Below are 18,403 nucleotides of genomic sequence, written 5' to 3'. Positions count from 1 at the left end.
GGGTGGTATTTCGCCCCCCCCTTGCCGCCCGGGTACCTGTCCTGCGGCGTATATGTGCGTAAAAGCTGGTGACGGCGGCAGCGGGGGGTCCCTGCAGTCAATAAGAAATAACGAGCGCTATCCGCCAGGCTATGCGGAAGCGCTTCTGTTTTGGAAACACTGGCCGCACGCTGATTGGCTGAGATTCAGCCAAACAGCGTGCGCCGTGCGGCCAGTGTTTCCAAAACAGAAGCGCTTCCGCATAGCCCGGCGGATAGCGCTCGTTATTTCTTATTGACTGCAGGGACCCCCCGCTGCCGCCGCCGCCGCCGCCAGCTTTACAGCGCCGCAGGACAGGTACCCGGGCGCAGGGGCGGATTGGCCATTGAAGTCACCGGGACTTTTCCCGGGAGGCCGGCGGACCCTGAGGCCGAAAGCTGCTGGACACTGGTGGTGACACTGAATAAAGGGGCCGGCCACCGCGGAGTTATGGGTAGCAGTGGCCGTGCCCGGAAGTGGTTCACTGTCTCCAGTAGCTTTGTACGCACTACGCATTAGCTGCCCCCTTCCTGCGTTTGTACAGAGGCCAGCCGCAGCGAACACCAGCAGCAGCTCAGGTGGTGAGGCTGCGGCTGGGAAGACAGCGGGGCCGGGTGCGTACCGAGCAGAGAACCCCCTCCCCCTGTGCTGCTGCTGCTCCGGCTCTCAGTGGCTGCTGCTGCCTGTCACACTGCAGGCAGCAGCGCCAGCAACATGAAGCCCAGCCGGCTAAGCTCCTTCCCAGCTCCCATATCCCCCCCACAACCCCCCTAACTAACTACTGTACATCATCAGTGCAGTCAGCACTGGACAGGGGGCGGAGCTACACGGAATGGATGGGCGGAGCCACACGGGACGAGGGGGCGGAGCTACACGGGAGCACACAGCAGGGCTGATGAAAGCAGAGGATTGCCACACAGATTTTAAGGTAAGAAAAAAAGTGTGTGAGAGCGAGCAGTACTCAGCAAACTATGGGGTTTATTCAGGTGGATTCGCAAGGCTGCGAATTCGCAGCCTTGCGAGTCCACCAAACCCCGCCCGGCGAACGACCGCCCCCCCCCCCCGCCGCCCCCTCAAAGTGCGGCTTCGTCCCAGCTTTTGCATAAACATCCATTCGCATGGCTCGGGTAACCGCCCACATCTTTTGATGGTCACCGACCATCGAATGATGTTTAGCGTGCACGCATATATAAGTGACTTTTCAGTTACTTACATTTGCGTGCACGCTGGCGTGGATATAGGCGGGCAGCTGATATCCGGTGATGTCAGCTACCCGCCCCCCACACCCGCGTCACTGCTTCATTACCATGAGAACGCCCAGCATTCTCATGGGAACGCCAATGGAATGCTGGGCGTTCCCATATGGTAATGGGGCAGCCCAGCGCCCCCCGCCCATCTCCGCCCCCCCCCCCACGCCGTGGGTGCACGCACCATACGCCTGCACATGCGCAGATACCCGCATGCGCAGATGCGCAACATCGGTACTGCGTGCGAATGCACGCAGTACCGAATGGATTTGAATCAGGCCCTAAGTCCAGATGGAGCCATCCTCATTGTACCTGTCCCCTGCACACCAATCGCTGCGGTGCGCTGGGGATTATGCCATGTGTCCATCTCCGATGCTTGCCTGCCCCATTCCAGGCAATGGACATGCGAGCTTCCGAGACGATTGCGTGTCCGTTTATGCTGGTGGGCCACCCACCAGATCGGAGCATCTGGTGCACCAGCGACAACAATGATGCTGGCTCCATCTGTAAAAGCAGCGTAGTACTGTTGGAAACTAATGTGTATGTTATGTACAGAATAAGCAGCACTACTACTGACGGCAACTGGTGTGGGCGTTACATATAGGCAGCGCTACTACTGACGGCAACTGGTGTGGGCGTCACATATAGGCAGCGCTACTACTGACGGCAACTGGTGTGGGCGTTACATATAGGCAGCACTACTACTGACGGCAACTGGTGTGGGCGTTACATATAGGCTGCACTACTACTGACGGCAGCTGGTGTGGGCGTTACATATAGGCAGCGATATTACTGTCGGCAGTTGGTGTAGGCGTTACATATAGGCAGCGCTACTACTGACGGCAACTGGTGTGGGCATTATATATAGGCAGCGCTACTACCGGCAACTGGTGTGGGCGTTACATGTAGGCAGCGCTACTGTCGGCAACTGGTGTGGACATTCGTTAAAAGCAGCGCTACTACTGTCAGCAACTGGTGTGGGCATAGGTATAAGTAGGGCTACTACTGTCGGCAACTGGTGTGGGAATTAGGTATAAGCAGGGCTACTACTGTCGGCAACTGGTGTGGGTGTTACGTATAATCAGCACTATACTTTCAGCAACTGGTGTGGGCGTTACGTATAGGCAGCGCTACTAGTGTCGGCCATTGGTGTGGGCGTTACATGTAGGCAGCGCTACTATTGTCGCAAATGGTGTTGGCGTTAGGCAGCGCTACTACTGTCGGCAACTGGTGTGGGCATTAGCTAAAAGAAGCGCTATTACTGTTGGCAACTGGTGTGGGCATTAGGTAAAAGCAGCACTACTACGTTCGACAACTGGTGTAGGTGTTACTTATAATCAGCGTGTCAAAATGTCTAGTTATGGCACTGGTGCTCTATAATGTGAATACGATGGTGTACTGTGTGGTGTAATTTGAAATGAGTGTACTGTTGTGTGGCCATGACCCTTTGTGAGACTACATATCTTTTTTCCTCGTCTCTCTCTCTCTGCGCTCTCCTCGTCTCTCTCTGCACTCTCCTCGTCTGTCTCTCTCTCTCTCTGTGCTCTCCTCGTCTCTCTCTCTCTGCGCTCTCCTCGTGTGTCTCTCTCTCTCTCTCTGCACTCTCCTCGTCTCTTTGTCTCTGTGCTCTCCTTGTCTCTCTCTCGGCGCTCTCCTCATCTCTCTCTTTCTCTCTGTGCTCTCCTCTTCTCTCTCTCTCTCTGTGCTCTCCTCTTCTCTCTCTCTGCGCTCTCCTTGTCTCTCTCTCTCTGCGCTCTCCTTGTCTCTCTCTCTGCGCTCTCCTTGTCTCACTCTCTCTGCGCTCTCCTTGTCTCTCTCTCTGCGCTCTCCTTGCCTCTCTCTGCGCTCTCCTTGCCTCTCTATCTCTCTCTGCAATCTCCTTGCCTCTCTCTCTGCGCTCTCCTTGTCTCTCTCTCTCTCTGCGCTCTCCTTGTCTCTCTCTCTCTGCACTCTCCTTGTCTCTCTCTGCGCTCTCCTTGTCTCTCTCTCTCTGCGCTCTCCTTGTCTCTCTCTGCGCTCTCCTTGTCTCACTCTCTCTGCGCTCTCCTTGTCTCTCTCTCTGCGCTCTCCTTGCCTCTCTCTGCGCTCTCCTTGCCTCTCTATCTCTCTCTGCAATCTCCTTGCCTCTCTCTCTGCGCTCTCCTTGTCTCTCTCTCTCTCTGCGCTCTCCTTGTCTCTCTCTCTCTGCACTCTCCTTGTCTCTCTCTGCGCTCTCCTTGTGTCTCTCTCTCTCTGTTCTCTCCTTCTCTCTCTCTCACCGGATTCGCGGCCTCATCTTCCATGGCATGACCCACTGCTGCCCGATCTCCCTCCACACAGAACCCGCCGCCTCTCCCACGGGACCTGCCGCTTCTGCCTGCCTCTTCCACAGGACCTGCCGCCCCTGCCTCCTCTACGGGATCTGCCGCCTCTGCCTCCATCAATGGACCCGCCTCCTCTATGGTACCCGCTGTTGCCCCCCTGACCAGCTACATTATTTGCCTTGTATATTGTAAGTGAAGAAGGAATGGGGGGGGGGGGGGGGGGAGACACAATACCATTTTCAACTCTCTCCTCTCCCTTTCCCCCACTCTTCCCTCTTTCTTTCTCTCCCTCTCTGCTTTATCTCCTCCCCTCCTCTTTTTCTCACTCTGCTCTCTCTCTCCTATCCTTGTCTCTCTCTCTCTCTCTGCGCTCTCCTTGTCCCTCTCTGCGCTCGTCTCTCTCTCTATGCTCTCTTCGTCTCTCTCTGTGCTCTCCTCGTCTCTCTCTCTCTGCGCTCTCCTCGTCTCTCTCTCTGCGCTCTCCTTGTCTCTCTCTCTACGCTCTCCTTGTCTCTCTGTCTCGACGCTCTCCTCGTCTCTCTCACGGCGCTTTCCTTGTCTCTCTCTGCGCTCTCCTCTTCTCTCTCTCTGCGCTCTCCTCATCTCTCTCTTGCTCTCCGCGCTCTCCTCGTCTCTCTGCGCTCTCCTCATCTCTCTCTCTCTGCGCTCTCCTCGTCTTTCTCTGCGCTCTCCTTGTCGCTCTCTCTCTGCGCTCTCCTTGTCTCTCTCTCTCTGTGCTCTCCTTGTCTCTCTCTCTCTCTCTGCGCTCTCCTTGTCTCTCTCTCTCTGCGCTATGCTTGTCTCTCTCTCTCTGCGCTCTCCTTGTCTCTCGCTTTCTGCGCTCTCCTTGTCTCTCGCTTTCTGCGCTCTCTTTGCCTCTCTCTCTGTGCTCTCCTTGTCTCTCTTTCTCTCTCTGCGCTCTCCTTTTCTCTCTTTCTCTATCTCTCTGCGCTCTCCTCTCTCTCTGCGCTCTCCTTCTCTCTCTCTCTATGCACTCTCCTTGTCTCTCTCTCTCTCTGCGCTCTCCTTGTCTCTCTCTCTTTGCGCTCTCCTTGTCTTTCTCTCTGCGCTCTCCTTGTCTCTCTCTGTGCGCTCTCCTTGTCTCTCTCTCTCTGCGCTCTCCTTGTCTCTCTCTCTCTCTCTCTGCGCTCTCCTTGTCTCTCTCTCTATCTGCGCTCTCCTTGTCTCTCGCTCTCTGCGCTCTCCTTGCCTCTCGCTCTCTGCGCTCTCCTTGCCTCTCGCTCTCTGCGCTCTCCTCTCTCTCTGCGCTCTCCTTCTCTCTCTCTCTATGCACTCTCCTTGTCTCTCTCTCTCTCTGCGCTCTCCTTGTCTCTCTCTCTTTGCGCTCTCCTTGTCTTTCTCTCTGCGCTCTCCTTGTCTCTCTCTGTGCGCTCTCCTTGTCTCTCTCTCTCTGCGCTCTCCTTGTCTCTCTCTCTCTCTCTCTGCGCTCTCCTTGTCTCTCTCTCTATCTGCGCTCTCCGTGCCTCTCGCTCTCTGCGCTCTCCTTGCCTCTCGCTCTCTGCGCTCTCCTTGCCTCTCGCTCTCTGCGCTCTCCTTGCCTCTCTTTCTCTCTCTGCGCTCTCCTTGTCTCTCTTTCTCTCTCTCTGCGCTCTCCTTGTCTCTCTTTCTCTCTCTGCACTCTCCTTGTCTCTCTCTCGGCGCTCTCCTTGTCTCTCTCTGCGCTCTCCTTCTCTCTCTGCACTCTCCTTCTCTCTCTCTCTGCGTTCTCCTTGTCTCTCTTTCTCTCTCTGCGCTCTCCTTGTTTCTCTCTCTCTGCGCTCTCCTTCTCTCTCTGCGCTCTCCTTGTTTCTCTCTCTGCGCTCTCCTTGTCTCTCCCTCTGCGCTCTCCTTGTCTCTCTCTCTCTGCGCTCTCCTTTTCTCTCTGCACTCTCCTTGCCTCTCTCTCTGCGCTCTCCTTGCCTCTCTCTTTGCGCTCTCCTTGTCTCTCTCTCTGCGCTCTCCTTGTCTCTCTCTCTGCGCTCTCCTTGTCTCTCTCTCTCTCTGCGTTCTCCTTCTCTCTCTCTCTCTGCGCTCTCCTTGTCTCTCTCTCTCTGCGCTCTCCTTCTCTCTCTCTCTCTGCGCTCTCCTTCTCTCTCTCTCTGCGCTCTCCTCTCTCTCTCTGTGCTCTCATTGTCTCTCTCTCTTTCTCTATGCTCTCCTTGTCTCTCTCTCTTTCTACTCTCCTTGTCTCTCTCTCTCTGCTCTCTCCTTGTCTCTCTCTGCGTTCTCCTTGTCTCTTTCTCTCTCGGCGCTCTCCTTGTCTCTCTCTCTGCGTTCTCCTTCTGTCTCTCTCTCTGCGCTCTCCTTCTCTCTCTCTCTCTGCGCTCTCCTTCTCTCTCTCTCTCTCTGCTCTCTCCTTCTCTTTCTCTCTCTCTGTGCTCTCCTTCTGTCTCTCTCTCTCTGCGCTCTCCTTCTCTCTCTCTCTCTGCGCTCTCCTTCTCTCTCTCTCTCTGCGCTCTCCTTGCCTCTCTACAGGATCTCCCACAAAGCAGTAAGTTGCTTTGTGGACTAGCATTAAAATCATAGGTAACACTAACAACGGTTCTTGTACGGCACTAGCCATAGTGCCATAGTGTAGTCGTTAGTTGGGGGGGCCGGGGGCCCGGCACCAGCAAGCCTGGCAGACCATCGTTGCATGTGGTATACTATGTAATGGGTGTGTGACACATAATAGGATTTACAGTGTGGATTTTCGGCGCGCGCCTGCGGCGCGCACTATCCCTGTTGTCCCTATTTTATGAAAATGTGGCATTAGTTTTGCCTGTCAACGATGTATCTAAGTATGGTGATGTAATAATCCTGCCTACTGTTATGTTGGCTCCGACCTTTATTGATTTGTTGCCACCCACATGAGGCCACTTTCAGAAATTTTCCAGGGCCACTTTTAGTCCCCAATCCGCCCCTGCCCGGGCGGCAGACACCAGGGCGCCCCCACTCCGACTTGCCTGGGGCGCTCTGGTGCCTTGCACCGGCCCTGTATACCCCTTATTCAGCTGGTTATGACTTACTATTCAATATACCACTAAGTTTATGGAGAGACTGAGTCCCACAATTAGTCATCTCTTCAATTTTAATAATTACATTTTGAATAAAATTGTATTGTATTACATTTAACTATATATTCCTTTATTATTTGTGGTCTAAGCAGTACAATTGTCAATTGTTATACCGTCTCAAGTGTGTTTTTCAGCCAGCGCCGGTACAATTAAAAAAAAATTCTACACTGCTGGTTGCTTTGGGGGGTTACCGCCTCGCTCGGTTACCGCACACGTGGGTGGTACAGTATGACAAAAAAAAAACAACTCACGTCAACCTTTAATGTATCGACCATTGCTATGTCGACCATTTGACCATGTGTAGGATGTCCATATAACGTTCAACCTCTTGACTGCGGATCTAGACATTGACTTATTGCCCGGATGCCACCCATACCCCCATGCCGTCTATGCTTGGTTCTGCAGACCACATGACGCGCGGCCCTGCATCTGTGTAGCTGAGGCCTGCTGCTGCTGCGGCTGCTGTACCGCCGCGTAGCCATACAGGAGAGCTTTGAAGGGGTCAATGAATAAGTCTTTCTACAAATACGTAGCCCGGTAAGAAGTAATGTGATTACCGCGCGGTCTGATGCAGCCAGATACACTGGCAAATTAAATGAGAGCGCACTTCATTTCAGTAATTGTGTTTCTGTGGCAGGAGGAAATATGTCGGCTCCCTACAATACATCAGGTCTCTGTATAATTGGTGCATCTGCTGCTCAGACGTCTACAGACAGCAACAAGAACCAGAGTACATTACACACTGATAAACAGGCTCCTGAAGCATGGTGGTTAGTGCCCTCAAACTGGCCAACCAATAATTGTAGGCCTGGTGATTACTTCAGTGATACCTTGTATAGTGGGACAGCTGGACAGGGCTGCAGTGCCACCTTGTCTGGCAGCCGTAGCCACTGACTATGCCCCAGCGCCATGGGCACTATTAGTTCATTGGTACTTGCACCACAACAACACTTGGCCCTCATACAGATGTGGTTGGCGTGGCTATCGCACTAATATGATAACGCAGCAGGGGGCGCCACACCTACTGCATGAATTACTGATCCGAACTGTGCTAGGATGTATTATTATTATTATTATTTTATTTATAGGGCACCACAAGTGTTTCGCAGCACCATACAAAGGGGCAGTACAGGGAGACAAAACTTAACATTACTCTGAATAAATAACAAAAATAGAGTAAAGAGCGCCACAATTCAATACATATTACAGCTTAAATGTAAATAGTGAGGATGTGATCAACGTACTACTAGGGGCTGGTGGCCAACGATGGAGATGAGTATGTGGACAAGGATGGTTGCTGAGTGTTGGAGTATAGGAGAGCTGTGAGTGACATGTAAAGAGAAGTGGGCTTTAACAACAGGATGGAAGAGGGCCCTGCTCTGAGGAGTTTACAATCTAGTAGGAAGGGGAGACAGACAGATTACATAATTTGCAAACAGATTGGAGGTGGCTTGATAGCAGAATGTAAGCGGGCAGAGATGGTCATGGCATGAGGCAGGGGGTCGAAGGACTAGACTCCGCACTAGGTTTTTGAAGAAACTCAGGGAGCCCGAGGTGTGCTCCCACCACCAGTGCTGTGCCTAAACACGTGCATAGGGGGCCGTGCGATCGAAGGACCCTCTCCCAAAGGAGAAGGGCCCCGTTTTTCCCCTAACCCCTCTCAACCATAAGGCCGAGAAGGGGAAAATAGGGATCGGTGGGTCCTCTTCGCCGAAGCTTAGAGAGACCCTCTTTGCTTAACCCTCGGAAGGGTGAGGACGGTGGGTCCTCCGCACCCAAAGGTTTGGAGAAACCCGCATTAGGCTTCCCTCCACCTTGCGGCTCGGGGTCACCCTCGAGGGGACCGAAGCTCTCCCCAAAAGGCGAGAGCTTCGGCACATTGGGGAATGGTAGGCCCATAAGGGTCAACCACACAACCCAAAAAAACAGTGACACACAACAGAAAACGTGAAAAGTGCACGAACGTGGAGAAGAAGAGAAATAAATAATAAAGAGGACCCCAGCCAGAAGGCCGGGGTGGGGGTGTGAAAAATTGTCCTACCCCATCCAAAAGGAGGGGAAGAGGGGAAGTGCCCAGTGCAAGTGCTTACTTGTGCAAGGTGATTTTTGGGATCACCCGTGCAGGTTCAGCACCCCCGAGTTTCCCCGGGGGCACAGTGCAGCCTCAGACTCCAGGCAGCCGACCGATCAGCGTCCGACCAAGTGTTTCTCTGCTCCCATCGTAGGGCACTTTCCAGCCCCTGGCATGGCAATGGGTACTCCACTGGGCTTTTCGAAAGACTCCCTTAGGGGTTGCGGCCCCCTCGGAAGAGCAATCTACTCAGTCTCAGTGTTTCCCCGATCCCAAGGTTAAGGTACTAAGTTGGGCCTTTCGCAGTCTCCCCATCAGAGGCTACGAACCTCTGGAACAGGAGCCATCTACTCAGTCCCAGCCTTTCTCCGCTCCTTGGGAATGGATACTAGACTGAGCCTTTCGCTGTCTCATCCTTCGGGGGCTACGAACCCCATCAAGAGAGCCAAACTACTAGGCCCAGTGTTTCTCCCCCCCCCCCCCCTCTCACCAGTGGGTTTATGGAAACAACACCTCCTACTACTGGCAGAGGTGAAGGTACTCAGCCAGACTTTTCATCACTCCCAGGCAAAAAGGAGGGGTACCACACCCTCTGCCCATCAGAGCAGCTACTCAGTCCAGCCTTTCTCTATTCTCTGCCAGAGGCCAGTCCATACCCACTTATAAGAATAGATACTACACTTGATCTTAGCCACTAGACTCCGCACTAGGTTATGCAGTGGAAGGGTACGCTTTGATGAATAGGTGAGTTTTCAGTGCCCGTTTGAAGCTTTGCAAGGTCGGGGAGAGTCTAATGGAGCGAGGGAGTGAGTTCCAAGAAGGGGTGCAGCACGGGCAAAGTCCTGTACTCTAGCATGGGAAGCCGTGATCAGGGTGGAGGAGAGACGACAGTCGTCAGCCGACCGTAGAGGGTGTATGAATGGAGATGAGGTTGGAGATATATGGAGCAATGGAATTAGAGACGGCCCTGTATGTGAGTATGAGGAGTGTGAAGAGGATTCTGTAGGGAATGGGAGCCAGTGCAGATTTTGTTGAAGGGGAGTGGCAGAAGTGGACAGTCAAGAGAGGACGATAAGCCTGGCTGCAGCGTTAAGGACCGACTGGAGAGGAGCCAGTTGGGAATTGTCTTGTAGTCCTGTATTCACCCAGCCAAAATAGAGACTAATGGCTGTACGGGGGTCTGTATGGCTGTCTACTGCGCGCAGGTCACTCAGAATTCCCAAGCGCCGCCAGAGCAAGTACCCGCCTAACAACTATCAAAGACGTATTTCTGATGGAAATATGAGGGTGAGGTTCCTTTACACAGTACTGGATCATCTGTGATACCACTGCCGGTCTCAAGTCCAGAGGGGCCCGCACCGTACACCCTGCATGCACCCATCCCAATTACTTACCTCCCCACCAGCACCGCAGGGATCACAGAAAATACTGCACATGTCCCATGTTTCCAGAGATAGGTACATGCAGACTACAGGTGTCCCATGAGCAAAAAAGCTGATGAGATAGAGGGGTCCTGTGTGAGTCCATCCAATCTTTTATTATCTGAAAGAATATGAGCCCTGGCTTGAGTTCCAAAATTAGGCAAAACGTCTACATTCGGGTATGCACAGCCCCCGGCGCTGACAATATTGTTTTGTTGATCCATCATTTTGATGGGATGGTAACTAGTAATTATGTAAGTGCAGTTATTTGCAATAGTGTGTAAAAAAAAATTTTTTTTATAAAAAAAACAGTCAGTTGATAGAAGAGCAGGAGCAGCAACCAAGTACTAGTGCTGTGGCTGCTGCCAATCATGATGATTGTGATATTAGTGTGCAGTAGAGATGGGCGTCATGATTTCCTGGAAACTTAACCAACCCAAACTTGATGAATATGAGCGGGGATGGATTCTGCATCTCCTTGTTATCAAATCCATGTTGTTCAAATCCCAAAAACGAGGTGAAAAAGGCAACATCGGATCCCACATGTTTTTAATTTGGGCGCTGCGCACCAGTCTCCTCTCTGAGTCACCCTCTGCCTCCATCTTCCCATGTCCCGCCGGCTGCTGACCACTGCCTATGTACCTGTACCCTCTCCATTTAACAGACAGAGGTGGTGACCCCGCAGTGTGCAATGTACTATGCGAGGTCTCTGAGACTGCAGCGGTGTGCAGGGTTCTTCTCTGAGTGCTCAGCGTACAGCTTCTGCGGTTAACGTGTTTAAGCAGCAGCTCATGGAAGTAGCAAACTCTAAACCACAGCAGATAAATGGCTCCAATAAAAGCTGTAGTGTGTCTGCTTTATCTTTTATCATCACAAAGTCAGACAAGGTAAAGACGCTTACTCCAAGGTAAAGTAATGAAAGTAAAGCAACTAAATGTTACGTAAATTGTAAATGTGTCAATAAAGATGTAGATGTTTGAAGGCTGTAGTTACTGATTGAGGATAGAAGACTTTAAATCAGTACTGGCCAAACCGGTCCTCAAGATCTACTATCAGACAACATTTCCCAGACCACCTAGCTGCTGCACGGGTGTACTTATTACTAACTGTTCCATTTCCCAGACCACCTAGCTGGTGCACAGGTGTACTTATTACTAACTGTCACATTTCTAAGGCCACCTAGCTGGTGCACAGGTGTAGTTATTAATAACTGTCACATTTCCCAGACCACCTAACTAGTGCACAGGTGTACTTATTACTAACTGTCCCATTTCCGAGGCCACCTAGCTGCTGCACAGGTGTACTTATTACTAACTGTCCCATTTCCGAGGCCACCTAGCTGCTGCACAGGTGTACTTATTACTAACTGTCACATTTCCAAGGCCACCTAGCTGGTGCACAGGTGTAGTTATTAATAACTGTCACATTTCCCAGACCACCTAGCTGGTGCATGGGTGTACTTATTACTAACTGTCCCATTTCCCAGACCACCTAGCTGGTGCACGGGTGTAGTTATTAATAACTGTCACATTTACCAGACCACCTAACTGGTGCACAGGTGTACTTATTACTAACTGTCCCATTTCCCAGACCACCTAGCTGGTGCACGGGTGTACTTATTACTAACTGTCCCATTTCCCAGACCACCTAGCTGGTGCACGGGTGTACTTATTACTAACTGTACCATTTCCCCGACCACCTAGCTGGTGCACGGGTGTACTTATTACTAACTGTCACATTTCCAAGGCCACCTAGCTGGTGCACAGGTGTAGTTATTAATAACTGTCACATTTCCTAGACCACCTAACTAGTGCACAGGTGTTCTTGATACTAACTGTCCCATTTCCAAGGCCACCTAGCTGCTGCACAGGTGTACTTATTACTAACTGTCACATTTCCAAGGCCACCTAGCTGCTGTACAGGTGTACTTATTACTAACTGTCACATTTTCAAACATGCTGCATTAATTCCAACTATAGATCCACATTTTGCCACCAATGCCCAGTGTCCAAACAAATCCCAGTGAAGCCTCTGCCAGGGAGTGTATGTAATGTGCTAAAAAATTTATAACATGTTCTATTAAACATCTTTACAAAAACACAAGCTGAAAACATCTCCCGCTCTTTGTGCAGTACAACATTACTGTACATGGTTAGGCATCGCGCATGACTGAGTCCCAGCCTAAGCCGTCTCCCAGTTACATCAGAGATGGCCGGTTCCTATTCATCCGATGAATTTTGATTACACTTAAACGTTGATGAAAATGTCAGCAGACATAGGCCCTTATTCTGATCGGTGCGGATATTCCCGCATTCTTACGGTGCGGTCCGCACGCCACGGTGTTTTGCCGCGTGCGGCCATCGTCCGTAGAAACGCCCACGGGTCCTCCGCATTCGGACGGACTCACTCTTTAAGAACAGGGCGTGTTTACGGACGACATACAAAGCATGCGTGTGCGGGAGAAACACTCCGATTCGGCACGGTATTACAGAGTATTACAGAGTATGCTCGGGAATACCGCATCCGAACGGGAGCCAAGCGGTGCTACCGCACGTAAGCGGAGTATTTACGCCAAACAACCCACTATGAAGTATCTTCTGCTATACATCACATGACCCACTTATTCAATTACCTATCCTGATAAAAAAATGCTTATTTGGAATTGGAATCAATTAGATTCCAATATATCCTTACAAGCATGCCTAACACATGCATTGCACACATTAACCCTTACAGCAATTGAAGTGCAATGGTTTCAATTAAAGCACTGACAAGCGTCCTATTAGTGAGTAATGAGTAAAGGAGTCGATTCTATTGGGTTCAGGTGTTAATGCTTGTAGTCATTAGGCGTACGTTCGCCTACCGCATGAACGAGTGGTGTCCGCAAAGCAATAGTACACTTGTGGACACCGCACATTTCTGCCCTTTTTGATCGCGTGCATTCGGAGTGGTTTCCGAATGTACGCCCCCCAACATAAGTGTACTCCCCCGTGTCCGCCCATGTTTCCGCCCCGTTTTGCCCACTTTGAAACTACGCCCATGTGTCATTCCGCATGACGCCCATAATACGCCCCTATTTCCCGACTGATAGCGGTGAACAGTTTTGGACGGGATTTGCCCGAACTGGTACCGAGTCAAGGCGTGGCACATGCGCGTAGCGTTCTCCACGCATGCGCAGACGCCATAAAGACGCGATCCGTAAGTACGCGGTAAAGTCCGCGTCAATCAGAATAAGGGCCATAATACGGCCGGGGGCCGGCGAAACAGGAAATGCCTGCAAGAAACACAAACGCTTAATTAGTCTCCAAGCTGAACGGTTCCGAGTCTCTTGATTAGAGCACAATAGTTGCATAGAGGAAGAAAACAAATGAATCTATCCTGCAAAGTTGGGTCATCTGGCCTGTGGTTCTCCAGCGGTAGTAGAACTAGAAATCCCAGCATTCCCTGCCACTATGCTCCCTATTGTACTCACCTCTCATGGTCCTTCCTGGGCATTCTTGATGTTGTCCACCTAGTAAAATTGGCATGGATGTCAAAATGGGGACATCTATGGGCGTGCAACATGTGACAAGGAGAGAACATAGAAGCTCCGCACAGAGAAATGTCAATGGCTCTGGTGCTTTATACTGGTATATTACCTCTTGCTTGGTTTTACCATGAAGAAGATAAAACGCCTGGTTAAGGACTGCAGAAGTTCCAGGTCTACAAGTTAGACACCAAGTTTCTGGAGCTTTCCTTAAATCACAGATCGACCAGGTTTTGGAACTGGCACCAAGGTTTATCCTGTTGCCAACAGTTGTTAGGCCAGTGGCCAAAGTTTTTTTTTGTTTTTGTTTTTTGAAGACCACCAAGGCTGGAGAAAAGGTTGAACTTCCATTGTCAGGAAAACCTGAAATCCAAGACCTGAAAGGGTTTCTTCATCATCTAGAGTAACTTTAATCTATCTTCATCTCTTATGGTGACTTTAGGATTAGTGAACCTGGAAACCCAAGTAGGACATTGTATAGGAAGCTTTTTTGGTTTCAAAGATCCATAGAGGTTTCCGGCAGACTATACTCCAATGGTCCACTGGGCCGATGCACTACGCCAATGAGGTACGACAGTTAGACCAGCTAGGCATTGCAGGGTTAGGCAGTAGCAGGAGGGTTGGGTTGCGGCAGTTCAGGGTTTGGCAGTAGCAGGAGGGTTATTATGCGGCAGTGCAGTGTTAGGCAGCAGAAGGATTGTGGGCCTCTCTCTTTTGGGACAGGGGCTGCCATGAATTCTTCCCGTTGGGGCTCAAACAAAGGATGCAGGCATAGAATCTATTGGAAAAATATTCATGTTGTTCCTATCATTTCTATTCTTTTTTTATTGTTTTTCAGGTCACAACAAGCAGAACATCATTTGGGTTTCTGGACATTCATTACGTTTTGTTGGCAGAAAACAAGCAGACGTGGGAAATCCTAATACTGTATACAGAACAAAATGCACAAAAGAAAGATGTTCAGTGCCATGTGTTATTACTGTATGTTTACATGGTTGAAATGTCAACATGACATCTGCAGAATGTTGACTTGTGCAATGTTTGCATTCTGCAGGGGCCGGAGTGATGGGGTTAGGCTGCAGTAGTGCAGGTTTAACATTGGGCTAAGGGAAGGGAGGGCTATGGTTAGGCACCAGGGGGAGGGTTTGGGTTAGGTTGTAGGCAGGAATTAGGAGGAAAGCTAAGCAATGTTAAAGGAGGGACAGAGTTAGGCAGTAGCAGGAAGGTTGGGTTAAGGCAGGGATGGCCAACCGGTCAGTGGTAAAGAGCCGAAAATATTGGTAGTCAAGCTAAAGAGCCGACATCATGCGCGCGCCGAAGGCGCATGCGCCAAAAAAGGGGCGTAGCCTATTTTGACCCCTTGGGTGGGTGTGATACAAATATGCCTCCAATAGTGCAGTGCCATATATACATATGCCCCCAATAGTGCCAGATACACATATGCCCCCAACGGTGCCAGGTATGCACCACACAGTGCTGGGTATGCCCCCACAGTGCCAAAAAGCTGGTATGCCCCCACAGTGCCACAAACTGCTATTGCCCCCACAGTGCCACAAACTGCTATTGCCCCCACAGTGCCACAAACTGCTATGCCCCCTCAGTGCCACAAACTGCTATGCCCCCACAGTGCAAATTTCCCAGCAGCAGCACTCACCGTTGTTGCTGCTGCTGCCAGGCGGGGAGAGGACAGTCTGGTGTCCCCCTGCAGTCCTCCTGTCATGTCACCGATGGGAGGAGAGCACAGCACACCGCGCGTCTCCTTCCCCCTCCCTTCCCTGTGACTGGGCCGCCCACCAATCAAAGCTCACTGGCCGGCTCCTGATTGGCTGCTGGCCCACGAGCTCTGATTGGCGGACGGCCCAGTCACAAGGATGCACAGTAAGGGGTAGGAGAGATGCTCTCCTCCCCTCAGAAGGAGAAGGGATTCAGGGAACCGGCAGCAGGGGGGACTGGGACAGACGGTGGGCGGCGGGCAGCAGTGGGAGCAGGAGCCACACTTTACAAGGGGAAGAGCCGCATGAGGCTCAAGAGCCACAGGTTGGCCACCACTGGGTTAAGGCATTGCAGGGTTAGGCAGTAGCAGGAGGGTTGGGTTGCGGCAGTTCAGGGTTTGGCAGTAGCAGGAGGGTTATTATGCGGCAGTGCAGTGTTAGGCAGCAGCAAGAAAGAGGGAGGAGAGAGTTAGGTTGCAGCAGTGCAGGGTTATGCTGGGGAGGAGAGGGTTTGGTTGCGGCAGTGCAGGGTTATGCTGGGGAGGAGAGGGTTAGGTTGCAGCAGTGCAGGGTTATGCTGGGAGGAGAGGGTTAGGTTGCGGCAGTGTAGTGTTAGGCAGTAGCAGGAAGGTTAGGTTGCAGCAGTGCAGGGTTATGCTGGGGAGGAGAGGGTTAGGTTGCAGCAGTGCAGGGTTATGCTGGGGAGGAGAGGGTTTGGTTGCGGCAGTGCAGGGTTATGCTGGGGAGGAGAGGGTTAGGTTGCAGCAGTGCAGGGTTATGCTGGGAGAAGAGGGTTAGGTTGCGGAAGTGTAGTGTTAGGCAGTAGCAGGAAGGTTAGGTTGCAGCAGTGCAGGGTTATGCTGGGGAGGAGAGGGTTAGGTTGCAGCAGTGCAGGGTTATGCTGGGGAGGAGAGGGTTTGGTTGCGGCAGTGCAGGGTTATGCTGGGGAGGAGAGGGTTAGGTTGCAGCAGTGCAGGGTTATGCTGGGAGGAGAGGGTTAGGTTGCGGCAGTGTAGTGTTAGGCAGTAGCAGGAAGATTAGGTTGCAGCAGTACAGGGTTATGCTGGGGAGGAGAGGGTTAGGTTGCGGCAGTGCAGTGTTAGGCAGTAGCAGGAAGGTTAGGTTGCAGCAGTGCAGGGTTATGCTGGGGAGGAGAGGGTTAGGTTGCGGCAGTGCAGGGTTATGAGGTGGAGGAGAGGGTTAGGTTGCGGCAGTGCAGTGTTAGGCAGTAGCAGGAAGGTTAGGTTGCAGCAGTGCAGGGTTATGCTGGGGAGGAGAGGGTTTGGTTGCGGCAGTGTAGTGTTAGGCAGTAGCAGGAAGGTTATGTTGCAGCAGTGCAGGGTTATGCTGGGGAGGAGAGGGTTAGGTTGCAGCAGTGCAGGGTTATGCTGGGGAGGAAAGAATTAGGTTGCAGCAGTGCAGGGTTATGCTGGGGAGGAGAGGGTTAGGTTGCAGCAGTGCAGGGTTATGATGTGGAGTAGAGGGTTAGGTTGCGGCAGTGCAGTGTTAGGCAGTATCAGGAAGGTTAGGTTGCAGCAGTGCAGGGTTATGCTGGGGAGGAGAGGGTTGGGTTGCGGCAGTGCAGTGTCAGGCAGTAGCAGGAAGGTTAGGTTGCAGCAGTGCAGGGTTATGGTGGGGAGCATAGGGTTAGGTTGCAGCAGTGCAGGGTTATGCTGGGAGGAGAGGGTTAGGTTGCAGCAGTGCAGGGTTATGCTGGGAGGAGAGGGTTAGGTTGCAGCAGTGCAGGGTTATGCTGGGAGGAGAGGGTTAGGTTGTAGCAGTGCAGGGTTATGCTGGGGAGGAGAGGGTTAGGTTGCAGCAGTGCAGTGTTAGTCAGTAGCAGGAAGGTTAGGTTGCAGCAGTGCAGGGTTATGCTGGGGAGGAGAGGGTTGGGTTGCAGCAGTGCAGTGTCAGACAGTAGCAGGAAGGTTAGGTTACGGCAGTGCAGGGTTAGGCAGTAGCAGGAAGGTTAGGTTACGGCAGTGCAGGGTTATGGTGGGGAGGAGAGGGTTAGGATGCGGCAGTGCAGGGTTAGGCAGTAGCAGGAAGGTTAGGTTGCAGCAGTGCAGGGTTATGCTGGAGAGGAGAGGGTTGGGTTGCAGCAGTGCAGGGTTATGCTGGGGAGGAGAGGGTTGGGTTGCAGCAGTGCAGGGTTATGCTGGGGAGGAGAGGGTTGGGTTGCAGCAGTGCAGGGTTAGGCAGTAGCAGGAAGGTTGGGTTGCGGCAGTGCAGCAAGAGGCAGCAGCAGGAAGGTTATATTACGGCAGAGCAGGGTTACGATGGGTTAGTCAACTCCCAGTAATGCACTGCACACTTGGCTCCCGATGCTCAGCACCATTAATCATTGTCAGATTGGCAGATAGGTGAATCTGCAGCACTACCCCACTGCCATGCACAAAACCATTAGCTTAAAAAAAAAAATACAAGCCAACCACAGGGGGCCCTAGATATAATCCGGCCCTGGAGGTGTGGGAGTGCAGTACTGAGCGGATGGGTTTCTAGTAGCTATATAGGGGATATCCCTGTTATTACTCCAGTTATGGGAGCTCAGCAGGGCAGGGAGAGCCTCCCCCTCACCTCAGCACATTACAGGTGTCCTCCCTCTTCTGCTGAATGTAGTTCACCACTTGCGTCCCCCTGGAGGCCCGATATGTTAAGTCTCTAGGGAGAGGTGATGTACTAGAGTCTGAGAGCCACAATCCGCTCTTCTGCATTATTGATTGAGCCCAGCAGTAATGGTGCACTGATCGGGGGAGTTTTGCCACTTGAATGCACTCGCTCAGACAGTGGCCATGTATTATACATGCTGAGTCAGTCTGTAATAAAGGCTGTGGCTCATGAGATCAGCGCTGCCATGTGCTCCAGACAACGTGCTGCACAGTGATTACCTAGTGCCAGATAAATGTGACACCCTGATAATGAGCCGCGAGCGCACGTGGGCTGTGTGGTGTGTACCGCATGGACTTCTCTGTAAGGATATTCTTATGTCTATTCCATGCAGGTTTATATTGCTGTATTGTCTAATGCTGGGTGCACACTGGGCGACTGT

General features: G+C 51.9%; 1 long non-coding RNA gene across 1 annotated transcript in view; it reads left to right on the top strand.

Moving 5' to 3' along the window:
- The window catches only part of LOC146059252 (uncharacterized), a 50,901-nt gene extending 36,302 nt beyond the window's left edge, over positions 1-14,599 (top strand). Inside the window, exon 3 of the long non-coding RNA XR_014470207.1 lies at positions 14,481-14,599. This is a non-coding gene — a long non-coding RNA (uncharacterized LOC146059252). The remainder of the gene's footprint in view (positions 1-14,480) is intronic.
- The last annotated feature ends 3,804 nt before the right edge of the window (positions 14,600-18,403 follow it).

This window comes from Crinia signifera, chromosome 2 (genome assembly GCF_055691185.1).
Source record: "Crinia signifera chromosome 2, ASM5569118v1, whole genome shotgun sequence".
NCBI classification, from domain to species: domain Eukaryota; kingdom Metazoa; phylum Chordata; class Amphibia; order Anura; family Myobatrachidae; genus Crinia; species Crinia signifera.
Note: the sequence above shows the minus strand (reverse complement) of the source record. Positions and strands in the feature narration are given on the sequence as shown.